Below are 23166 nucleotides of genomic sequence, written 5' to 3'. Positions count from 1 at the left end.
AGTTTTAATAATACTCATAGATTGTAGAAGATTTGTAGAAAGCATAACTCCAGAAATACACACAAATGGCGGTGTCATGAAGTCATTAAGTGTGTGCAACAAAGACAATCTGAGTTGAATAAAGTTTCACTTTTTACACCTAACATCAGGGTCATCACCACAATCACCTCACCAACTTCAACCAGTCAATTCCTCCTCAATCCCTTGGGTGCCTTGTTGCTTAATATTGCAGACAGAGATTATAGATGCCAAGTAGTGGGCCGAGGACATCACTGACAGAACAGTAGCCTTATATTGTAGACTTATATTGGTGCTAATTCAATGGCCTGTGTTGAATCTCTGTCAGCATATTATAGCCATAAAATATCTAGAAGAGGTAGCTTTTATCATGCTAATGCTGATAAACCGCAGTACGCTTATGCAACTTACATAAAGTAGCATGAATTACATCTAAATATTTTTTTCACAGATGGTGATTATTCCCGAAATGAGGGGGAGTGAATGAATTGATTTTAACTACGGTTTAACTGCACGCACTATCTCCTTAAAGAGAAGTTGAATATATGCAGTGCCAGCGTTTCGCTTCATCATGAATGGATCATCAACTGGCTGCCTGCCTGCTGCAGCTACAGGACATGAAAACAATGAACAAATAGGCTAGGCTTAAGCTAACGTCAGTAAGCATCCATGCAAAGATAAGTAAAGACTTAAGTTTAACATAAATAAAAAACTAGTAACTCAGGCAACGAGATTGCATATAAAACTTTGAATAGCCTGTGGCTTCATATCCAGTAATCCACTAATCCAGTAATTAGCAAGGGAAAATCCAACTTAACCAGTGAACAGCTCATGCACTGCCTAACTTAAATTAGTTTAAATTAGGCATGACTAGTTGCATATAGCTAATGTTAGGTGAGGCTGAAATCTCACACTGACTACTGACTATGCACTATTAAATAGCTAGCTACCTCCCACAGTAAAATAAATCTTTGCCGCCCCGTGAGAATGTTTGGTGGGAGGAGGCAACAGGGTGCGACTTGTTTCCACCAGCATAGTGGGTCTTGAACATGGGCTGCAAAAGACTGGCGTTCTTTAACATTTCAAGGGTTCTCAGTAAATCTCAAGTGAGATTCTTGGGCAAAAGAACCAAGTAACTTCACGATTATTCAGCAATGAGCTCAATGAATACTGTTGGGTGATTTTTCTACCCATGGGCTCTTTAAAAAAAAAGAAAACAAGCTTCAACTTCTGTATTGATACCAATGTACAGGATAATGTTCAAATTCACCTACCATGTCCATAAAGCGAATGGTTACAGTAACGTGTGGTTAAAAGAGCCAGGCACACAGAAATATTTGATAAAAAACCGAGACACTGTGCCCTCTTGCAGCTGTTCAGGCCAACAAAAAAACAAGTTGACTGAATTTGCTACTTCGTTCAGCATGAACACTTTTGTTCAAGACCATGACAGCCTTAGCCTCATGTCCCACTGATGATGCTACAATATGTATTAAATCATGTATTGCATTACAGGTTGTGAGTCTGTGTGTGTTATCATTTGTCTGCTTTCAGTTCTTTAAAGCTTTAAAAACAACTGAAAAATAAACGTTAAGGTGAAATTGAGAATTCTGTTAGTACCTTCAGCGAACAATCATTTATTGTTTAATACCACACCTGCTTTCTTGTAAAGAAAAATAAACATATTTGAAATTGTCACATTTATATAGACAATCAGTGTAAAACCAATATGATTATTTATCTGCTACACCAAAAAGATAAACAGAGCATGTGGAGAAGGAAGTGTAGATTAAAATCAGTAGCACTCAGTGTTTTCGTTAAGAAACATATGCAAACTATCATTTCTGATTCTTCAGCAGTTGGTCAGGGAAAAATTTACTCCAAATGTTAATTATATGTTGATGCTACAGCTGCCATATTATAGCAGACAACATTGAATACACTGCGTTTTTCCTCTGTAACAAGTCTCAACAAAATGGATTTCATGGTGTAAACATCGACATCACATTCATTGCAAATAAAAAAGAAATCGAATACAACCCTGTTTCCAGAAAAGTTGGGACGCTGTGTAAAATGTTAAGAAAAACAGAATGCAATGATGTGCAAATCATTTAAACCCTATATTCAATAGAAAATAGTACCAAGGCAACATAAAGGTCAGAAACATGATCGGATATTAAAAGATCTTTCCAGAGAGGATGGGCCTGTCAGAGGTGAGGATGGGGAGGGGTTAACCACTCTGTGAAAGACTGCACAGACAAATTCAAGAATAATGTGTCACAACATAAAATTGCAATGATGTTGGGGATCTCATCATCTACAGTACATAAAATCATTAAAAAATTCAGAGAATCTGGAGTAATCTCTGTCTGCAAGGGACGCAGGAACCGAAAAATTTAAAATTGATGTTTATTTTCATATTCAATGATTATTTAATATAGAAATGTATACCTATATACTTCATTCCACAAATGCAATTTAAAACTCTACCATGTAAAGAAGAAACTCTATACAAAAAACATCCAGATACTCTACCGCCTTCTCTGGGCCCGAGCTCATTTTAGTTGTACTGAAGGGAAGTGTAAAACTGTCCTGTGGCCTGACAAATTAAAATATGAAAATATTTTCGAGAATCATGGATGCTGCATCCTCCGGGCTAAAGAGGAGAGGGACTCTCCTGCTTGTTATCAGTGCACAGTGTAAAAGCCAGCAACCATGTGAATTAGTGCACATGGCATGGGTGACTTGCACTTCTGTTAAGGCACTATAAATGCTATATGCACGTTTTGGAGCAACATATCTTTTTCAGGGAAGGCCTCGCTTTCAGCAGGATAATGCCAAAACACATTCTGCACGTACAGTTTCACAACAGCATAGCTCTGTAGTAAAAGCAGCTACAATTCTTTATCAAGCAAGAGTGGGACAACATTCCACTTTAAAAACTACAGGAACACAGTGGTAAAGATGCCCTTATTCCAACTTTTTTGACACGCGTTGCTGGCATCAATGTCATAATGTGCATAACATTTCTTAATTTTGACATTTGATATGTTGTCTTTGTACTATTTACATTCACCTAAAGGATTATTAGGAACACCATACTAAAACTGTGTTTGACCCCCTTTCGCCTTCAGAACTGCCTTAATTCTACGTGGCATTGATTCAACAAGGTGCTGAAAGCATTCCTTAGAAATGTTGGCCCATATTGATAGGATAGCATCTTGCAGTTGATAGAGATCTGTGGGATGGACATCCAGGGCACGAAGCTCCCATTCCACCACATCCCAAAGATGCTCTATTGGGTTGAGATCTGGTGACTGTGTGGGCCATTTCAGTAGAGTGAACACATTGTCATGTTCAAGAAACCAATTTGAAATGATTCGAGCTTTGTGACATGGTGCATTATCCTGCAGGAAGTAGCCATCAGAGGATGGGTACATGGTGGTCATAAAGGGATGGACATGGTCAGAAACAATGCTCAGGTAGGCCGTGGCATTTAAACGATGCCCAATTGGCACTAAGGGGCCTAAAGTGTGCCAAGAAAACATCCCCCACATCATTACACCACCACCACCAGCCTGCACAGTGGTAACAAGGCATGATGGATCCATGTTCTCATTCTGTTTACGCCAAATTCTGACTCTACCATCTGGATGTCTCAACAGAAATCGAGACTCATCAGACCAGGCAACATTCTTCCAGTCTTCAACTGTCCAATTTTGGTGAGCTCGTGCAAATTGTAGCCTCTTTTTCCTATTTGTAGTGGAGATGAGTGGTACCCGGTGGGGTCTTCTGCTGTTGTAGCCCATCCGCCTCAAGGTTGTGCGTGATGTGGCTTCACAAATGCTTTGCTGCATACCTCGGTTGTAACGAGTGGTTATTTCAGTCAAAGTTGCTCTTCTATCAGCTTGAATCAATCAGCCCATTCTCCTCTGACCTCTAGCATCAACAAGGCATTTTCGCCCCCCAGGACTGCCGCACACTGGATGTTTTTCCCTTTTCACACCATTCTTTGTAAACCCTAGAAATGGTTGTGTGTGAATATCCCAGTAACTGAGCAGATTGTGAAATACTCAGACCGGCCCGTCTGGCACCAACAACCATGCCACGCTCAAAATTGCTTAAATCACATTTCTTTCCCATTCTGACATTCAGTTTGGAGTTCAGGAGATTGTCTTGACCAGGACCACACCCCTAAATGCATTGAAACAACTGCCATGTGATTGGTCGATTAGATAATTGCATTAATGAGAAATTGAACAGGTGTTCCTAATAATACTTTAGGTGAGTGTACTGTTAAATATAGGAATAAATGATTTGCAAGTAAAAACAGAATGCAATGATGTGCATTTTACGCAATGTCCCAACTTTTTTGGAAACAAGGATAGTGCTGATAATTACATTTAACCGTTTTCCTTTCATTTTAACCTTTGAAAAAGATATTTATTACACAAAAATAGGAGAGATATTTTCTGGAATTACAATATAATTACCTACCACTGTGGCTCCACTATTGAAGTTTAACCAGGCATCATCTGACGACTTGGTAGGTGCACATTTATCTCAGAGGCCTTTGTGAATTATTCAACCGAACATCATGCAGCAAACTCAACGGTGATTGAACAGAGATTACGACGTCTACGACTGATTAGTAGCTAGCCTTATCATAGATCCACACCATTCCTTTTAGTCCATCAAAGGAAATTAGATGCTATTGCATGGTTTTACATCATCAACAAAACATAGCTAAAGAGTGCCTCAGTGGACCATCAAGTCATGACATGGCTCAAATGGGAAATAAGAAACTACTTTGATAGGAACTACAGTACTTTTGATAGCGAAGCTTCCCTTGTCTAGGGCAGACACCCGATGAAGCGTGACACTAATAAAAATTGACATGGATGGACTGATCCAGCCTGGTTTTGCTTTTTTTGGATCCTTGCCAGTGGAATATATGATGAAAAGTACTTTTGAACCAGTCTGATAAAAGGGACACATCAACAGAAGGGGACCTGTGTCACACAAGATTTCCGTGACATTTGAAATGCCTTTTTTTCTAAATTGTCACTTTCAAAAGATACATTTTATCTTGTGGATTGGTGGTGCATGCTAAAGCCCTGTCTGTGAGGTCCTCAGTACAATCTCCTGATTTCAGCTTGGATGATTTTCACCCCTTGGTTTATTTTTCAGATAAATCTCCCTTATCATTTGTTTCAGACAAACTAAGCAACAGTATTTTCAAAGGTCAAATAGAATGTGCTTCCGCAGTACCTGTTTTAGACAACATATGGTTTTTGGGTATTCAAACTAGCAACCTTTAGGTTACCCCCACAAAACTAACCAATAGGTTGCCTGCTGTTCAATATACATTTTACTAGTAAACCCGTTTGCTAAACTTTTTACATGTGAGCGCTACAGCTCACTGTAGCCTGCACAGAATTTCAGAACATCTGATCTGCATCAATTCATATCAATGAATTATTGAGAGCTGGTGGGGGAAATTGCCAAAGTGCATTGCCATGCAAATGAGAAGATGGCATCTTTTATGCCCCAACACTAAAAATAGATTATGATGATGATGTTTAGTGGGATGGAGACAGACGAGGAGGAAGAGGAGGAACGTTTTTGGGGGGTAATGGGGAGTGATGAAAAAATGTGTTTAGGGGTGGAGAGAGGGGAGTGCAGATGGGTGAATGGGTAAGAATATGGAAGGGGGAGACTGATATGAAAGTACATTTGGTACTACAAATGGTGGTGATATAAAATGAAAGGGAGGTGTTGAAGGTTTTGCAGAAAGAAAAGGGGAGGTGGGAAAATACAGTAGGACAGCTACAGAATGGAAAAACCAAGGAGGAAGAAAATGCAAAAAACTGAGAATGGAGAAGGTGGGAGGGCTTGAAAGGACAGTTGCAGGGAGGATGGGAGAAAATGTTTGGGAATGATAAAAGGAGAAAGAGAAGGTACATGGGTGTATTCTTGAAGGGTTTTATTAGCTGCTTTGTTAGAAGAGGATGCAAGGATTCTCATACTTTTCACCCCATTGAGCTGTGGCCAATAAGATAAGGAAACATTTTAATTAACTAAAAAATTATAGCTTCTTGATCTTTTACTTATTTGATCTCTAACCCTTTTGATGCATCTTGGATTATCTTTCATCCTCCCACTGGTTCCAGTTACCTCAAAGAAATGCACTACCCACTTTACCCATTCCCCCGAAACGGCAACCAATCAGAATTGGATAGAATAAGCAGATAATGATCTTACCAGGACCAAGAAAAGTACTAATACTATACTTCAAAAAAGGTGTTGTTAAAGGATGACGGTGACAAGAAAACTGCAGAAGGGTGTTCTGAGAGCTCAATCTTTTTTTCAAGGATTCATTTTGAATATAGGTTTTGCTACTAACACAAAATACTGAAAGGATGTATTTCTGTCTGAAAAGACATTGAAAGATATTTCTTATTATTTTGCTTGGTGGGTTTTGTAAATACCATAGATCCAAAACGATGACTTTTTAATGCATTTATGCTGATACAATTTATGTCATTTTTGCTGGACTGTGTAAGCGGAGCCAGCCAAGAAGAGCGAATTTATTTTACTGAGTGAGTGATTGGCTGAGTGAATGACTGACTGACTGTAAAACTGTTTCTGTTTATATTGCGATGGACGAACTGCACCGACAATGAACAAATTGCTCTCTATTTCGATTTACATAGGATCATTCACATAACATAGTGGTTAGCTATTATTGTTTTCTAAAGAAACGAAACAGCCATGGAGTGATTGGAGTCATTGTTTTTATTATAAGTTCTGTATAGCTCTTAGCTAGCCATCTACAGTAATCTCTTTCTAATTTAACATGTTGAATGTAGTGTAGTGACCCTGTTAAACCAGTTGTTGGTTTGGATGTCAGCTAATGTAGGGAACTAGTTTCGAGAACCGTGGAGTTTCAACTGATTGTTTGTCAGAATCAACGGGAATCTACTGTCTTCCATGTGTCAATGTCATTACCAAAGAAACTTGAACAAACTCACAAGTGTCCTGCTGTGCTTTGGTGTCTGGTTGCTGACTTGGTTGCTGAATTCAGGTTTACAAACCCAGTGTGCGCCATATTGGTCGGTTGCCAATAACAGGCATTCCTAGCCATACAATTCCCAATGTATCCTTCAATGCTTTAAGCCAGGTGTACCTTTCATACTTGCTCGATTTGAAAGTGCTGAAGATATTATTTCCCTGACTGGTACAGGTCAGCTAAGCAGCGGGGTTGGTCGACGCTTCCTCACAATTTTCAGCTTTTCTTAAAAATGCCTTCTCGAAAAAGGCGTTGCCAGATAATCCACCACAAAATCCATTTATTCTCCTCCTTCAGCAATTCGTGCACTAAAAATCTATATCACTACATCTGAAATTCACGGAAGAAAGTTTAAATAGATCTTTGAGTGTGCAATGTTACACGCTAACTAGTTTTATTTCAGATAGGTAACTGCCCTTCCAATCACGGCCAACAAAAAATGCTGATGTAGGTCGCTAGGCCAGGTGGTAGGCTCAGCGTGTCAAAGAATACACCCAACATGGAAAAACTTGAAATCTAACTGGTTAACCAATGGCGGCTGCATAGTCATTGTAAAAATATGCATGTACCGTATGATTTCCAGGTGTTTAGTTGTCTCTTGGACTACAATCTTCTGTAGCACAGTTGATAGAGCATGGTGCTTTCAACAGCAGCGTTGTGAGTTACATTTACTGTCTTTTTCAATGACATAACTACAGATTTTTCAACTTACCGGCTCCAGGATAAAATGAAGTGTAGATTAGTTCAGTTACTTGTCAAATGCTGTGGCTTTCTGCTGCAATAGTGGTCACATTATACATTAAATATACTACATTTTGTCTTGAGTTTAGATATGCGCTAAAATCATTATCATACCATGGAACCACTGTTGAGATCTAGAATTGTTGAGATACAGATCTTTCAACTTTTTTTCAAAGAGCTGATCAATTGGTGTACTTTTTACCTTGGAATTCCCTTTTTAAAAACCCTTACAGCTTGCAGCTGAGTAAAAAAATAATGTCGGTGAAACTGCCCTTACCACAAGTTGGTCCTTCAGGCACATTGTCATTTTTTAAAACAATCCAATATTCAGCCCTGTCTCAGTCAGTAATTGGCATTATTAGTTACGTACAAATTCATGAATGGAAAACTACTCTAAAACACTCCTAACTTAGACAAGTTAAGTTGTATGTCTCGAAATAAAGTTTTTATTTTCGTGATATAATTCTCATTTCATATAAACAGGTACTGTACTTCCTGTGTTTACCAGTCAGTTTTGTGCACAATTGTATCAATCCACAGGTTCGTTTGGGGAGAGTTTATGTATACATCACAGTAAACGAAAGTTAGTATTCACTAGCTAGAAACCAAGTTACCTATTCAGTCTTTGATATTCACCTTGGACATTCAATCTTTATTTGCTGAAGAGGGAAAGGAAAATACTCTGAAAAACATTGAGTCCACTGCACCTTTTTCTTACCTTTCCAAAAAAGTTTAAAAAGGAACAGAAGCGTTCAATTTGCAGTGGTCTCTTAATTTTAACCCTTCAATATTTTCCGGAGCTGTATATATTATGTCTGACTCTGAATACGATCAGGAATTAAATTTGTTGGGGGATAGAGCCTTACCTGTTCTAACCATAATACATAAAGTGTGGAGAACAAGTGTTTGATACACTGCCGATTTTGCAGGTTTTCCTACTTACAAAGCATATAGAGGTCTGTAATTTTTATCATAGGTACACTTAAACTGTGAGAGACGGAATCTAAAATAGAAATCCAGAAAATCACATTGTATGATTTTTAAATAATTAATTCGCATTTTATTCCATGACATACGTATTTGATCACCTACCAACCATTAAGAATTCCGGCCCTCCTGTTCTCCACTCATTATCTGTATTAACTGCACCTGTTTGAACTCGTTTCCTGTATAAAAGACACCTGTCCACACACTCAATCAAACAGACTCCAACCTCTCCACAATGGCCAAGACCAGAGAGCTGTGTAAAGACATCAAGGATAAATTTGTAGACCTGCACAAGGCTGGGATGGGCTACAGGACAATAAGGCAAGCAGCTTGGTGAGAAGGCAACAACTGTTGGCGCAATAATTAGAAAATGGAAGAAGTTCAAGATTACGTTCAATCTCCCTCGGTCTGGGGCTCCATGCATGATCTCACCTCGTGGGGCATCAATGATCCTGAGGAAGGTGAGGGATCAGCCCAGAACTACACGGCAGGACCTGGTCAATGACCTGAAGAGAGCTGGGACCACAGTCTCAAAGAAAACCATTAGTAACACACTACGCCGTCATGGATTAAAATACTGCAGTGCACGCAAGGTCCCCCTGCTCAAGCCAGTGCATGTCCAGGCCCGTCTGAAGTTTGCCAATGACCATCTGGATGATCCAGAGGAGGAATGTGAGAAGGTCATGTGGTCTGATGACACAAAAATAGAGCTTTTTAGTCTAAACTCCACTCACCGTGTTTGGGGGAAGAAGAAGAAGGATGAGTACAACCCCAAGAACACCATCCCAACCTTGAAGCATGGAGGTGGAAACATCATTCTTTGGGGATGCTTTTCTGCAAAGGGGACAGGACAACTGCACCGTATTGAGGGGAGGATGGATGGGGCCTTGTATCGCAAGATCTTGGCCAACAACCTCCTTCCCTCAGTAAGAGCACTGAAGATGGGTCCTGGCTGGGTCTTTCAGCATGACAATTACCCCGAAACACACAGCCAGGGCAACTAAGGAGTGGCTCCGTAAGAAGCATCTCAAGGTCCTGGAGTGGCCTAGCCGTACTGCCCAGCGACAGCCCCGAAACCTGAAGGATCTGGAGAAGGTCTGTATGGAGGAGTGGGCCAAAATCCCTGCTGCAGTGAGTGCAAACCTGGTCAAGAACTACAGGAAACGTATGATCTCTGTAATTGCAAACAAAGGTTTCTGTACCAAATATTGAGTTCTGATTTTCTGATGTATCATGCAATAAAATGCAAATTAATTAAAAATCATTCAATGTGATTTTCTTGATTTTGTTTTAGATTCCGTCACTCACAGTTGAAGAGTACCTATGATAAAAATTATAGACATCTCTACACTCACCTAAAGGATTATTAGGAACACCTGTTCAATTTCTCATTATTGCATTTATCTAATCAACCAATCACATGGCAGTTGCTTCAATTCATTTAGGGGTGTGGTCCTGGTCAAGACAATCTCCTGAACTCCAAACTGAATTTCAGAATGGGAAAGATAGGTGATTAAAGCAATTTTGAGCTTGGCATGGTTGTTGCTGCCAGACGGGCCGGTCTGAGTATTTCACAATCTGCTCAGTTACTGGGATTTTCACACACAACCATTTCTAGGGTTTACAAAGAATGGTGTGAAAAGGGAAAAACATCCAGTATGCGGCAGTCCTGGGGGGGCGAAAATGCCTTGTTGATGCTAGAGGTCAGAGGAGAATGGTACGACTGATTCAAGCTGATAGAAGAGCAACTTTGACTGAAACAACCGAGGTATGCAGCAAAGCATTTGTGAAGCCACAACACGCACAACCTTGAGGCGGATGGGCTACAACAGCAAAAGACCCCACCGGGTACCACTCATCTCCACTACAAATAGGAAAAAGAGGCTACAATTTGCACGAGCTCACCAAAATTGGACAGTTGAAGACTGGAAGAATGTTGCCTGGTCTCATGAGTCTCGATTTCTGTTGAGACATTCAGATGGTAGAGTCAGAATTTGGCGTAAACAGAATGAGAACATGGATCCATCATGTCTTGTTACCACTGTGCAGGCTGGTGGTGGTGGTGTAATGGTGTGGGGGATGTTTTCTTGGCACACTTTAGGCCGCTTAGTGTTTAAATGCCACAGCCGACCTGAGCATTGTTTCTGACAATGTCCATCCCTTAATGACCACCATGTACCCATCCTCTGATGGCTACTTCCTGCAGGATAATGCACCATGTCACAAAGCTCAAATCATTTCAAATTGGTTTCTTGAACATGACAATGAGTTCACTGTACTGAAATGGCCCCCACAGTCACCAGATCTCAACCCAATAGACCATCTTTGGGATGTGGTGTAACGGGAGCTTCGTGCCCTGGATGTGCATCCCACAAATCTCCATCAACTGCAAGATGCTATCCTATCAATATGGGCCAACATTTCTAAGGAATGCTTTCAGCACCTTGTTGAATCAATGCCACGTAGAATTAAGGCAGTTCTGAAGGCGAAAGGAGGTCAAACACAGTAGTTGTATGGTGTTCCTAATAATCCTTTAGGTGAGTGTATATGCTTTGTAAGTGGGAAAACCTGCAAAATCGGCAGTGTATCAAATTCTTGTTCTCCCCACTGCAGATGATGAATTTACTGAATAGAAGCTTGGACAGCAGCTAAAGGTGGCGATGGGGAACCTGTTAACGCCCATCCCTTGCCCAGAATATCCAGAGGCAATGTGTACTTTGTGTATTATCACATAGCAATCAGAATTATTACTTGCAATCTGTCTTGTCTCCTTGGGTTGAACTGGGTAACTTGATGGAGTTACATTCACTTTTAGTGAACGTGGGTCATTGTCCTGTGTATTAAAATTTTTCTTGCAAAAATTGTATGTCTCATTGGCGAAGTTGCTCAATTGATTCTCCCACAATACGACTCGGGAGAGGTATTGTCACAATTGCAGAGGGGGTAGAATTTAACTTCAACTCAAGACCCATGAGCAAGCAAATGAGCAGGCAGAAGTCGACATCGATACAAACAAAGGAAATCCAGAAGTTCAAAATGTATTTATCAATTAACACAGCGTCATCCTGCACAATGGCATTTTTGTGACATGGCAAACGACATCTACGTAGTAAGAATTATGAAATATATAAAGCAAGAATATAGGAATAATATGCATACAAATTTCATCTATCAGTGTACAGTTTTTTTGGAGTATTTCTTAGCTTGCAATGCAATGCGATAGCGGTACAAACCATTTCCATTCATGAATTTGGAAGATGCTAATAACGCTAATGACAGACCGGGACAGAGCTGATTAATGGATTGTTTGAAAAAAATAACTATGTTCCTTCTGGAATATCTCTTGGTAAGTGTACTTTAAGAAAAATATGAATTTTGGAAGAGCTATCCTGTTAAGATATCGCATGATGGCATGTCCTACCATCATGGTCGAGGTGCTGAGAGAAGCGAACTGCTACACTGGATTGTCATGTTTGAAATGTATAAGTTATTCATATTCACACCTCTGATGTCCGTATGCTATACATGTACAGTAGTTAAGTATGTTTAGCTTCCTGTACTTGTTATTGAGACTGGTATTCTTGTTTCTGGCAGCAGATAATTGAGATCCTAATCAAATTCATATTCCATGCAGATGTAAGATCACTCATTCAAATGGTTGCTTGTGTGTGCATGCATGTCTGATTGTCATACCGCACATTTGAATCAAGCTAATCATCGGTCCCTCAACCGATGTGTATGAAAGGTCTCTGAAGGAAATGCATATGGGATTGATGAGGTTGATACTTCACATAAACAGTTTATTTTGCCTGATAATAATTTTCTTTGATGGTGCCCAAGACACACTTCACTTCAGAGATGCAATCAGGTATGATTTCGAGATTTACATAGATGAGATACACCTCTCTTGTAAAATCATTTCTCAAGAATATCATCAGACGGTCTTCAAAATAAAACCCTTCCGGAAAGCTTGTTAATACTTTAAAAGGCTTAAAATAACTACTGGGAGATTTGTTTTACAGTACTTGGATACCTTATTGAAAAACTTTTTATCAAAAATTGATTCTGAAAAACGAATCCATGCTTTTGTCACTTATAGATTAGACTACTGCAATGCTCTTCTCTCCAGTTACCCTGATAAATCAATGAATAAACTTTAATTATTGCTGAACACTGTTAGAATCCTAACTTGAACATTATTTGAACACATTAATCCAGTACCAGTCTCTTTACACTGGCTGTCTGTTAAGGCTAGGGCTGATTTTAAAGTTTTATTGTTAACCTATAAATCAATACATGGCTCCTACTTACCACACTGAAATGATCCAGCCATACATACCAACACGTAACCTAAGATCGCAAGATGCAGGCCTTCTAATTGTACCTAGAATTTCTAAAAAAACAGCCGGAGGCAGGGCCTTCTCTCATACAGCTCCACTACTGCACTGCAAAAATGTTGCCAATGGAACAAGACATTTTAACTATATTTGAGGTGATATTTGCATATTTTCTAAAAACAAAAGGTATAATCTAGCTTGTTAAGAAAACCATTCCACATTTTAAGGATGGTAGGTTTTTTAACCTGAAAATAAAATAAATATACTTGATAAGCCATATATTGTTTGCAGTGTGTGGAATGATCTGCCAGTTAAGGTTAGAAAAGCAGACTCAGTGCAAATGTTGAAGTGTCTACTAAAGACTCATCACAGCACTGGCTTGTTGTTGTCTCTCCATTGCGCACATCGTGCAGTTGGGGTGAACTCTACTGGCAATACTTAGCACTCATTTCAGTATGGTTGTGGTTGGTTGGTGTCCCTTTGGTTGTTGCTTGGCAATGTGACTGGATTGACATCCTGCCTGTTTTCCTAGCCACTGTGCTTTAACGCTTGCTCCTTAGGTTTTCAGGCTGGGTGTTTTGCAAAAGCACTTTGTGACAACTGCTGATGTAAAAAGGGCTTTATGAATACATTTGATTGATTGATTAACAAAGCAGGTTTGGGTTAAAAAAGAAAGCTAGGATTTTAATGTAAATTAAAAAATGTAAGAGCGTTTCAATGCTGTATAACTTTAACTTTTCAGTTAACTGAGTAATCTAATCATTGTCAGAAAATCAAAAGAGTTGACCCCAACCTTGTAACAAAGTAAAAACACACATGGCTGAAACAATTGCGTTCCTTTGCCCAGGCGTCACTGACACCTAACAGATCTTGGAACAGTTGGGAGGTAATTAAGATATATTAAGCTAACCACATCATAAGTTATAGTAATCTGCCAAACACCACCTGCATACCAACTGCATGGTACTGGTTTTGGTTGTTGCAGACAATGTCTGAGCAGAGGAAAGCACACAATGGCTGTCTCGTAACTCTGACCTTTTCAAACACACAGGCCCCTACTAGAAATGACAGGCACCTATGCCAAACAGCTTCTGAAGCCAGCCAATATATTGGGACTGTTTAAATACACGTGTTTAAATACATACATCCAAAATTTAAGCAAGCATACCAGAGTCAATTCCCTAATTTTCTCTGACAATTAGTCATTTGAAGTAAGTTAACATATTGAATTGTTTTAAGATGGAGATACCATGGATCATTTACCAATTCAATTTTGAGTTTTAGGACCTATTATCCTGTAGTAATTATTGAAAATTATTAGAAATTACAGTGAAATTGTCCATTGCTGCCATTGTGCACAGAAACAGATTGTAAAACACATGTGGGAAATGGCTAAACAGATGGTCTGCCAAATTTGTTTTAGGAAGTTTGAATTGCAGTACATATCCAACATAGTGATGTAGGAAACTTAATTTGACCAAGTTACCCGAAGTAATTTTCCTGGCCTCATGACTAATTCTACCAGGTGGCCTATGAGAAAAGCTAGCCATTCCTGACCAATGCTTTTAAACCATTGCTTTTAGTTCTCTGGCAAATGTGCCAGCAAAGCATTCCACCCGTATCACCCATGTTCTGAAAGGATGCATTCTTAAAAAAAAAAAAAGGATACACAATTAAACACAATCCGATAGGCTTCCCAAAAATAACTTGCTGTGGTAGAACATTTATGTAGGTTGGTGACTTTCTGTATTTCTTCAAGACCCATCCGTCATCACCGGCCTGATTTTAGATGTGTCGGCGTAAACAGGATGATATGGGAAATAGTTAATCATGCAAAGCATATAAACATTTAAACCAAACGAAATAACCTGACTAGCCACCATAATCACACTGTTGTGTGCATGTATCCACACTCAGTGAGAAATGCAATAACTGGAAATGTTCAGTGAAACAGTAAACAGTGAATGATGTATTGCAATACAAAGCAAACACATTGCTTTTTGAATAATCTGAAGTATGTAAATATAGGCTTCAAATAAATACGTGTCGTCTAAGGAGCCATTTACTTCACAATGAACTGATTTTTTGGGGATAATACTGGCTGGCAAATCAATACATTTGCCAAGCCACCTACACATAATAAGGACTGGTGATTCTTTCAAGCTAGTCTCAACTAGGCATAAATGTTATATAAAATAATGACATTGTCTTCTCATATCTTAGTACAATGCAAGGTACATTTTGGATTGTTTAATGAATCATTTTAACACTGGATCATGTTGAACACCTCTGACATATTTCCCTGGTGATTTGAAAGAGGCATATTCAATTTTGAATGGGGTCATTGATAAAGCACTTCTAGAGTAAACAAAGTCATTCTCATGTGCAATAAAACATCTGTATAGATGACAGCCCCATTTGAGATAATACACATTGGTTTCTGTACAGTTGTACATTACCAGTCACAGGAAGGTTAACCATGTTTCTCCTCTTCCTTTAAAGCACGACCAAGATCAGAAACAGAACTCTACAGCATTGAGAGATTTCCATAATATCTTTAATCTACATTCAGGGAACAGAAAATGGACCAGTTTGGGGAAAAACCCCGTCTGCGTTCAGTAAAACATTCAGTCATATATTTTGTGTTCAGACATTAAACATTCACAGCATGCGTGCCAAAATTAGAATGTTTAAAAAAAAAAAAAGCAATTTTGAATATTAGTTCAGTGTAGTTTCATCTGAAGTCCCCTATCGGGCCGTGACATTTGGAAGATTCAACCAGGGTAGTGAATAAAGCAGTCAGCTGGAATTGAAGTCCCATAATGGTGCTGCCGACTAGTTTGCTATATTGGCAAAGTTCACTGCTGCCCAGTGCCCATGTATAATTAAATTCACAAATTGCATAAGCCGCTGGACTGGTGATTCTGAGGAGCATTACTCGTCCCTGGTGGGCCTTGTAGACACAATATGAGTTTTTCTCTTAACTGTTGCTGAGACATTTTTTTTGGGGTCCTTAAGAGACTTTCACTGGTACAAATCAGCATTAATGTGCATTCAAGTGTCGGACACATATTTGTCGTCGCGTTTTCACCCGTTGTGTTGCTGTCTCCAAGCCAAAAACCGAAGAAGCGCTGGCTTGAGTTAGCAGTGCCGAGAACAGATTGCTGTATTTATTTAATTTTGCAGCCACTGGAAATAACCCGGGAGCCTGCCAGAATGAATGAATCTCAAAATGTAATGAAATCATTGTTATTTTCAGAACATTTTCCAGCTGTTTGCTCCCAAGGTCTTGCCCTCGTTATGGTGGGACTTGCTGCCAACTTCCAGCTCAAAGGTGAGCATCCATCCACTGCAGCTATAAATCACCCTGGAGCAAAGGTCTAGGTCTAGGATGGAATAGGTAACAAGCATTGTACTATATTCAGTTCACCAAAAGCTGTCTGCAGGTTTTCCATTCATACTTGGCCCCAACTCCCTTTGGCCCCAGCTCCCTTCATCACCCACAATGGCACCATTTAACAGGAGTCCAAATCAATATACTTCATTGAGGCGTTCGTTAATTTATTCATTCATTTCCTTATTCTAAATAAATCAATGATACAATTAAAAATAGTTTTGTGAGACTTCCATTAACCTGAAATCACAAGTGTGGAGGTAAATCACTGACAAAAATAGTTGCACAAGGAGAAAAAGTTATTAGCTGTAAACACAATTTGTAAGGATGGAGCTGATCATTTGGTGAACAGACCAAAAACAAAAGTTCATTTGTAAACGGTCCCAGACATGTAGATATGAGTTGTGAACCTACACACAAATAAATAAAAAATTTTTTGATCCGTCATTCATTAGCGCCAGATTTTTGTCAGTCATTACCGCCAGATTTTTGTCAGTCATTCCCGGCAGATTTTTGTCAGTCATTTACAACACTGCGGTGATATAAAGATTTGCAGATGTGTGAACAGTGATTTGCAAGCCAGGAGAGAGAAGGAATGAGCTCTGGATAACTGGACCAGTTTCTAACCAATCAGATTAGGTTTTAATAGACCTGCTTACTCTACACCGTTTGCTTGGAGTGTAGTGTTACAATTCACCCCATGTTCTGCATTACTTGTAACGTGCTTGTTCGTCAAGGGACTTGCTCTTAAATTTGAGGGTTTAGTACTAAACTGAGCATGTGCACATTGAATCACATGATTGTACCTCATTCCCGTTTGGAGGAATTGCTATCCCGTGTGAGAACAGGTTTTGGTTCGATCACTGCACTCTGAAGCAGCTCTGTGTCGGTCCAGCAAATAACTAAACAAAAATAAATCACAACTCTTGAGTCATTAAAAAGAGCCGTTCAAAACGAATGAATCTTTTGCATAGAACATCACTGCCAAACTTCTTTGACTTAGTTATAAGACATTGAGGTGTGCGTAGACTGTGTGATTTTAGCTCTCTGTGCCAAAGAGGACATGGTTTTGTTTTAATTCTGCAAATAATTTTTTATTTTATCACATTTAAATCTAGGAAGTGTTTGGTTTTGATCATTTGTGCATGTAATGTAATACTTGGATGACATCATAGCAAATGACAAGTGCATTATAACGTTCTTGTTCATATGGAGAATATATAATAATCATTTCTGAATGGCTGCACTTCAGTTCCAAACCACTGCAAAGTTTGCAGACTCTTTATACACCAACATAATAAAATGGCTTTGATACCCACTGAGTATAAAAGTTTAAATATAGTAATTAATTGTAAAAGCATACTGTAAATAGTCAGTTTCTTATATGCCCAACACCCATTGTATATTATTGTAGGTAAACTCTGCATAGATTTGGGATGATTTCTTGCTTATATGTTGTCACATTTTGTGTATGTGTAAATATATACCTTATTGAAGTGATTCTGATGTATTGTAGTGATTCTGATTTCTGAAATATTTGGCTGCTAACAATAACAATTGTTTCTCTTATTCCCAGTAAGCTTTTCCTGAAGGCTATTCTATATGCAACATATAGCATTTATGAACTGTTAGCTAATGTAATGCACATTGACAAAGGGTTGCCACGCTTGTAATATAAAGCAATGGGACAAATCCTTTAACTTTAAAACCTGGAAATACTTTGAACTTCAAATATGCAGTATATTTAGTAAATGCCAACTTAATTACCTTTTCTGTAGACAAATTTCAATATGCAACATGTCAGATTGATAGTAACACACCACTGGTAGGGAAAATACACATCTTTTATTTAGGATGATTTAGTGTCAAATTGTATTGCGCTACTGAAAGCAAATATGTGAATTTAATGAAGGTCAGAAATAGACTTCCTGGGAGACAACAACTGTGGTTCTTGAGTGCCGAGAAACTTTTTCATCACTGCCTTCTCTTTCCCGGCTAATTCAGACCTTGGACACCACAGGAATGCAATCAACCAACAGGTAGAAACCAAAACCAGAACGGATCCAGCCCTCCTGGACAGCAGTAACTCAGCCCTTATGGGAGAAGTAAAATGGAAAGATCAATTCTGTCCATTAGAGTCATAGTCATTGGAACTCCCCTACACACTCTGTCCACTAACTGTCTCACTATATTTAAGGCTCTAAACTTCCATCCACTAACGACAACATAGTGCTTGGGGTGCAAAAAACTGCTTCTTAAAAATGTGGGATTGATGAAAGGAACGTATAGTGTCAAAATGGAATGCCAGGTGTAAATAGGAGCACTTCAGAGTTTTGGGAGACTGCAAACTAATCTGCGTCACATATCTCGATCATGCCAGTTCGCCTATAACTGTGGCATTGGATGATTTGCTTTCTATCCAACAGCACAGGGCACAAGCTTGACCTGCCTAGCAGCAGCAGCTTTGACTTAGTTTTCTCCAGGAGGAATGTGTCTTTTAGGATTTCTCTCTGGCTCTCCTCCTTTCACTCCTTCTGCCTTTCTTAATAATTCTCCGGCACTCTGTCTACTGTACGTCTACGGGCTGCCAGTCACAGAGGGGTCCGGGGTCCCGTGAGGCCCCGGGGACAGGCATGTTGAATGGGGCCGGACGGAGCTCAGCCGCCCAGTCCTGACAGATGGAACAGTGGATCCTTACCATTTCTAAACCAACAGTCTCAGAGTCAATTAGGCTGTGGAACGGGTCTGTCACTTAAACTTACCATGGTACCCAAACTGGACCTTCAGGTCACTTTGACACCGTTTCCTCTTTCCTCACATAGACGGCGTTGAGGCTGTTTCTCCACCGCCGCTACGAGATTTATTCATTATTATTAACCGCTCCACTATGCATTACTTTATTCCCATTTTGATTTTTTCCCCCCACTTTCTCCTGGTAATGGATCTGACTCGGCAAACAATTAGTCACGTCACTTTCTCCATTAATGTGATTTGTAGGGGAGCCGGGACATGGTTGAATGGGGCCTCCTTGCCGAACGGACTGAATATACACACAATAAACCTCATTGGAGTGTGGCAATTCTGCAACGCTGTGGTAGCTATGGGAATACAAGTCCTGCTACAAGAGGCTGCGAAATAGATACTGGATACTTGCTTCTGATATTTAGTAGTGGGGCAGGTGTACATGTCTGTGTGTGTGTGTTTGTTTATGCTAGCGTATGCGATTAGTGTGTTTCCTGCAGCCACAGTCCTATTGAAGTACAGCTGTCTCCTCACCTGCCACAGACAGAGCTCCGACGAGGACAAGGGAAGGGAAATCAATCACCAAACCAGCCCAGACCACAGTGTGAAACCCCTTTCAAGACAGGATGCTCAAAGAGACAAGAAACAGAGAGCAGATCCCTGTTTACAGTCCAACTGAAGGATCGACACACAACTCATATTGAATGACACAGCAGCACTCAGAAATGGGACGGGTTGCTAAACAAACAAACAAACAAAAAACTAAAGTGGAGGGAAAGAATAGTACAATGTCATGAAAGATTAGGGCGTTCATCTATTTTTACTCCTGTGGGGATTTGTGACTGGAAAGATAATCTAATATAGATTATTCTTGTCAGTTGTCTGTTATGATGATTCATGGAGATCTTTGGCTGAGCTCTCGGCACAAATTGCCTGTGAATGCCTTCATACTCCATTAAATAGATCATAGCTCTTCGGCAACAAAAGAATGGTTAGCGCTAGCTACATTCAATCAAAACAGCATTGCAGACTTAGCGGATGTAAATACCTCCCTGTGCTTTATTGACGGCACTGTAGTAAATATAGACTGAAAAAGAGGAGTGGAACAGATGCATGTGTGTATAGAGTGTGGTAAACCGGAACGCACACTGCCGTCAGAACACAATGATTTAGCATCCTCAGCAAATGAGTAGCGTCAAAAGGCTTCGGATGTGATGTCTTTAGATTGCCAAACTCACTGAAACCCTTTAGCGGTGTGCAGGTGTATTCGCTACGCTCAGGGGCGATTGGTCTTTAGGGGCAGGTGGGGCACAGCCCCACCTTTTGTCAACAGAAAGAACTGCAACAAAATTTGTTGTAATTTTTATTTCTTTAAAATTACTTCCTATAATTTATTATCTTTGACTATAGCATCTTCCTGAATTGCATATAATTTGTGTTAAGATTTTATTTCATGTTCTTTGGTCCCTGCCATGCTGCTTCAGACTGCGTTCTGCCGATTTAAGTTTGCAGTAGTAGGCCATAGGCTATGTGGCTAGCCCCTATCTCACAATGCAATGTACATTGTAGGTGTGAAAATATTAATACGCATGCTCAGAATGTTAGTGTGATCAATGTAGATCACACAAATTTGATGACATGTTTGAAACACTTAATTTGGAGAAAACGGTTAGCATACAAAAGAAGCACTCTTCTGTTTTCCATGTCTGCTATTTGGTGGAGATGGTACTTGGTCGAGGATGGGTTACAAAGATTTGAAACATCTTTCAGAGAGGATTGCAAAACATGAGAGCAGCGGGAGTCACCTGGAAAATGCTGTGAAATTGGGCTTACTTGGAAGGGTAAATGTCGCAGCCCAAGTTGACAGTGCATACAGGTGCTCCATTGAGCAGCATAACAAACAGGTGGAGGAAAACATGTACGTTCTCAGTCGGATCATAACATGTATTAAACTGTGTGGAAAATGTGAAACTGCACAGTGGGGGCACGACGAGTCGGTGGACTCCCTGAATCCTGGAATATTCAGAAGCATTTTCGAGACTGTGTGAGAGCGATTTGAGACTTCAGAGGCACTATGACACTCAGCCCATCTTCAAAGGGACATCTAGCACTGTACAAAACAAACTGTTAGACTGTATGTATGAAGTGTACAGGGAGGAGATAGCCAAGCAAGTGGACGAGACATAATTTGTTGCCATACAGGCAGACGAGACAACTGATGTCTCCTGTAAATCACAAACTGTGGTTGTGTTGCGATATATACTGACCTAAAGGATTATTAGGAACACCATACTAATACTGTGTTTGACCCCCTTTCGCCTTCAGAACTGCCTTAATTCTACGTGGCATTGATTCAACAAGGTGCTGAATGCATTCTTTAGAAATGTTGGCCCATATTGATAGGATAGCATCTTGCAGTTGATGGAGATTTGTGGGATGCACATCCAGGGTACGAAGCTCCCGTTACACCACATCCCAAAGATGCTCTATTGGGTTGAGATCTGGTGACTGTGGGGGCCATTTCAGTACAGTGAACTCATTGTCATGTTCAAGAAACCAATTTGAAATGATTCGAACTTTGTGACATGGTGCATTATCCTGCAGGAAGTAGCCATCAGAGGATGGGTACATGGTGGTCATAAAGGGATGGACATGGTCAGAAACAATGCTCAGGTAGGCCGTGGCATTCAAATGATGCCCAATTGGCACTAAGGGGCCTAAAGTGTGCCAAGAAAACATCCCCCACACCATTACACCACCACCACCAGCCTGCACAGTGGAAACAAGGCATGATGGATCCATGTTCTCATTCTGTTTACGCCAAATTCTGACTCTACCATCTGAATGTCTCAACAGAAATCGAGACTCATCAGACCAGGCAACATTCTTCCAGTCTTCAATTTTGGTGAGCTCGTGCAAATTGTAGCCTCTTTTCCTATTTGTAGTGGAGATGAGTGGTACCCGGTGGGGTCTTCTGCTGTTGTAGCCCATCCGCCTCTGACCTATAGCATCAACAAGGCATTTTCGCCCACAGGACTGCCGCATACAGGATGTTTTTCCCTTTTCACACCATTCTTTTAAACCCTAGAAATGGTTGTGCGTGAAAATCCCAGTAACTGAGCGGCCCGTCTGGAACCAACAACCATGCCACGCTCAAAATTGCTTAAATCACCTTTCTTTCCCATTCTGACATTCAGTTTGGAGTTCAGGAGATTGTTTTGCAGCAATTGTTGAGGCAACACAGACATGCATTCTAAGGACACCCGCTGTACGATGGAACTTTAGAAGTAGAACTGTCAATGCAGTTTGGGAAAACCGCTCTGCACTGCTCCTGTGTATAGAGGACATACGCACACAACCAGGATGGGATGAGGCCACCATAAGTGAGGAATACATCCAATTGTCTTTCTTCCTTATGCCAGTAGTTGATGTTTCATACCACACTGCAAAACGGAGCATTGATGCATCTGGTATCAGCAGTGTGCTCATCCATTTCAAGGAGAATGTCCAGAATATGCGGAAGCAAACTGATGAATGGCTGCCACCGTTCACGATGGAACAGACGAGCCAGGCCGACGAGTAACCAACACAGCGCCAGTGATGAAGGAGGCATGCAACACAGTCACCTCCCAGGTGGAGTAGATGTTTTCACAAAGTGACCACCTGATCGCTGCCAAGTTGGTTGACAGCTCGCTCTTCCCACAATTTGCCCTGTCATTCCCTACATCTGAGCTTGACTGTGCGGTGAAACTATGGCCTCTAGGATACGAGTCTGAGCTGACCACTCTGTACAGCCACATTGAGCTTCACACTGGTAAGACGGCCCTGTCTCTGTTAAGATCCATCCATGAGAACAACCTAAAGGAGGCTTTTGC

This window comes from Esox lucius, chromosome 25 (genome assembly GCF_011004845.1).
Source record: "Esox lucius isolate fEsoLuc1 chromosome 25, fEsoLuc1.pri, whole genome shotgun sequence".
Lineage (NCBI taxonomy): Eukaryota > Metazoa > Chordata > Actinopteri > Esociformes > Esocidae > Esox > Esox lucius.
This window is presented reverse-complemented; position numbering follows the sequence as displayed.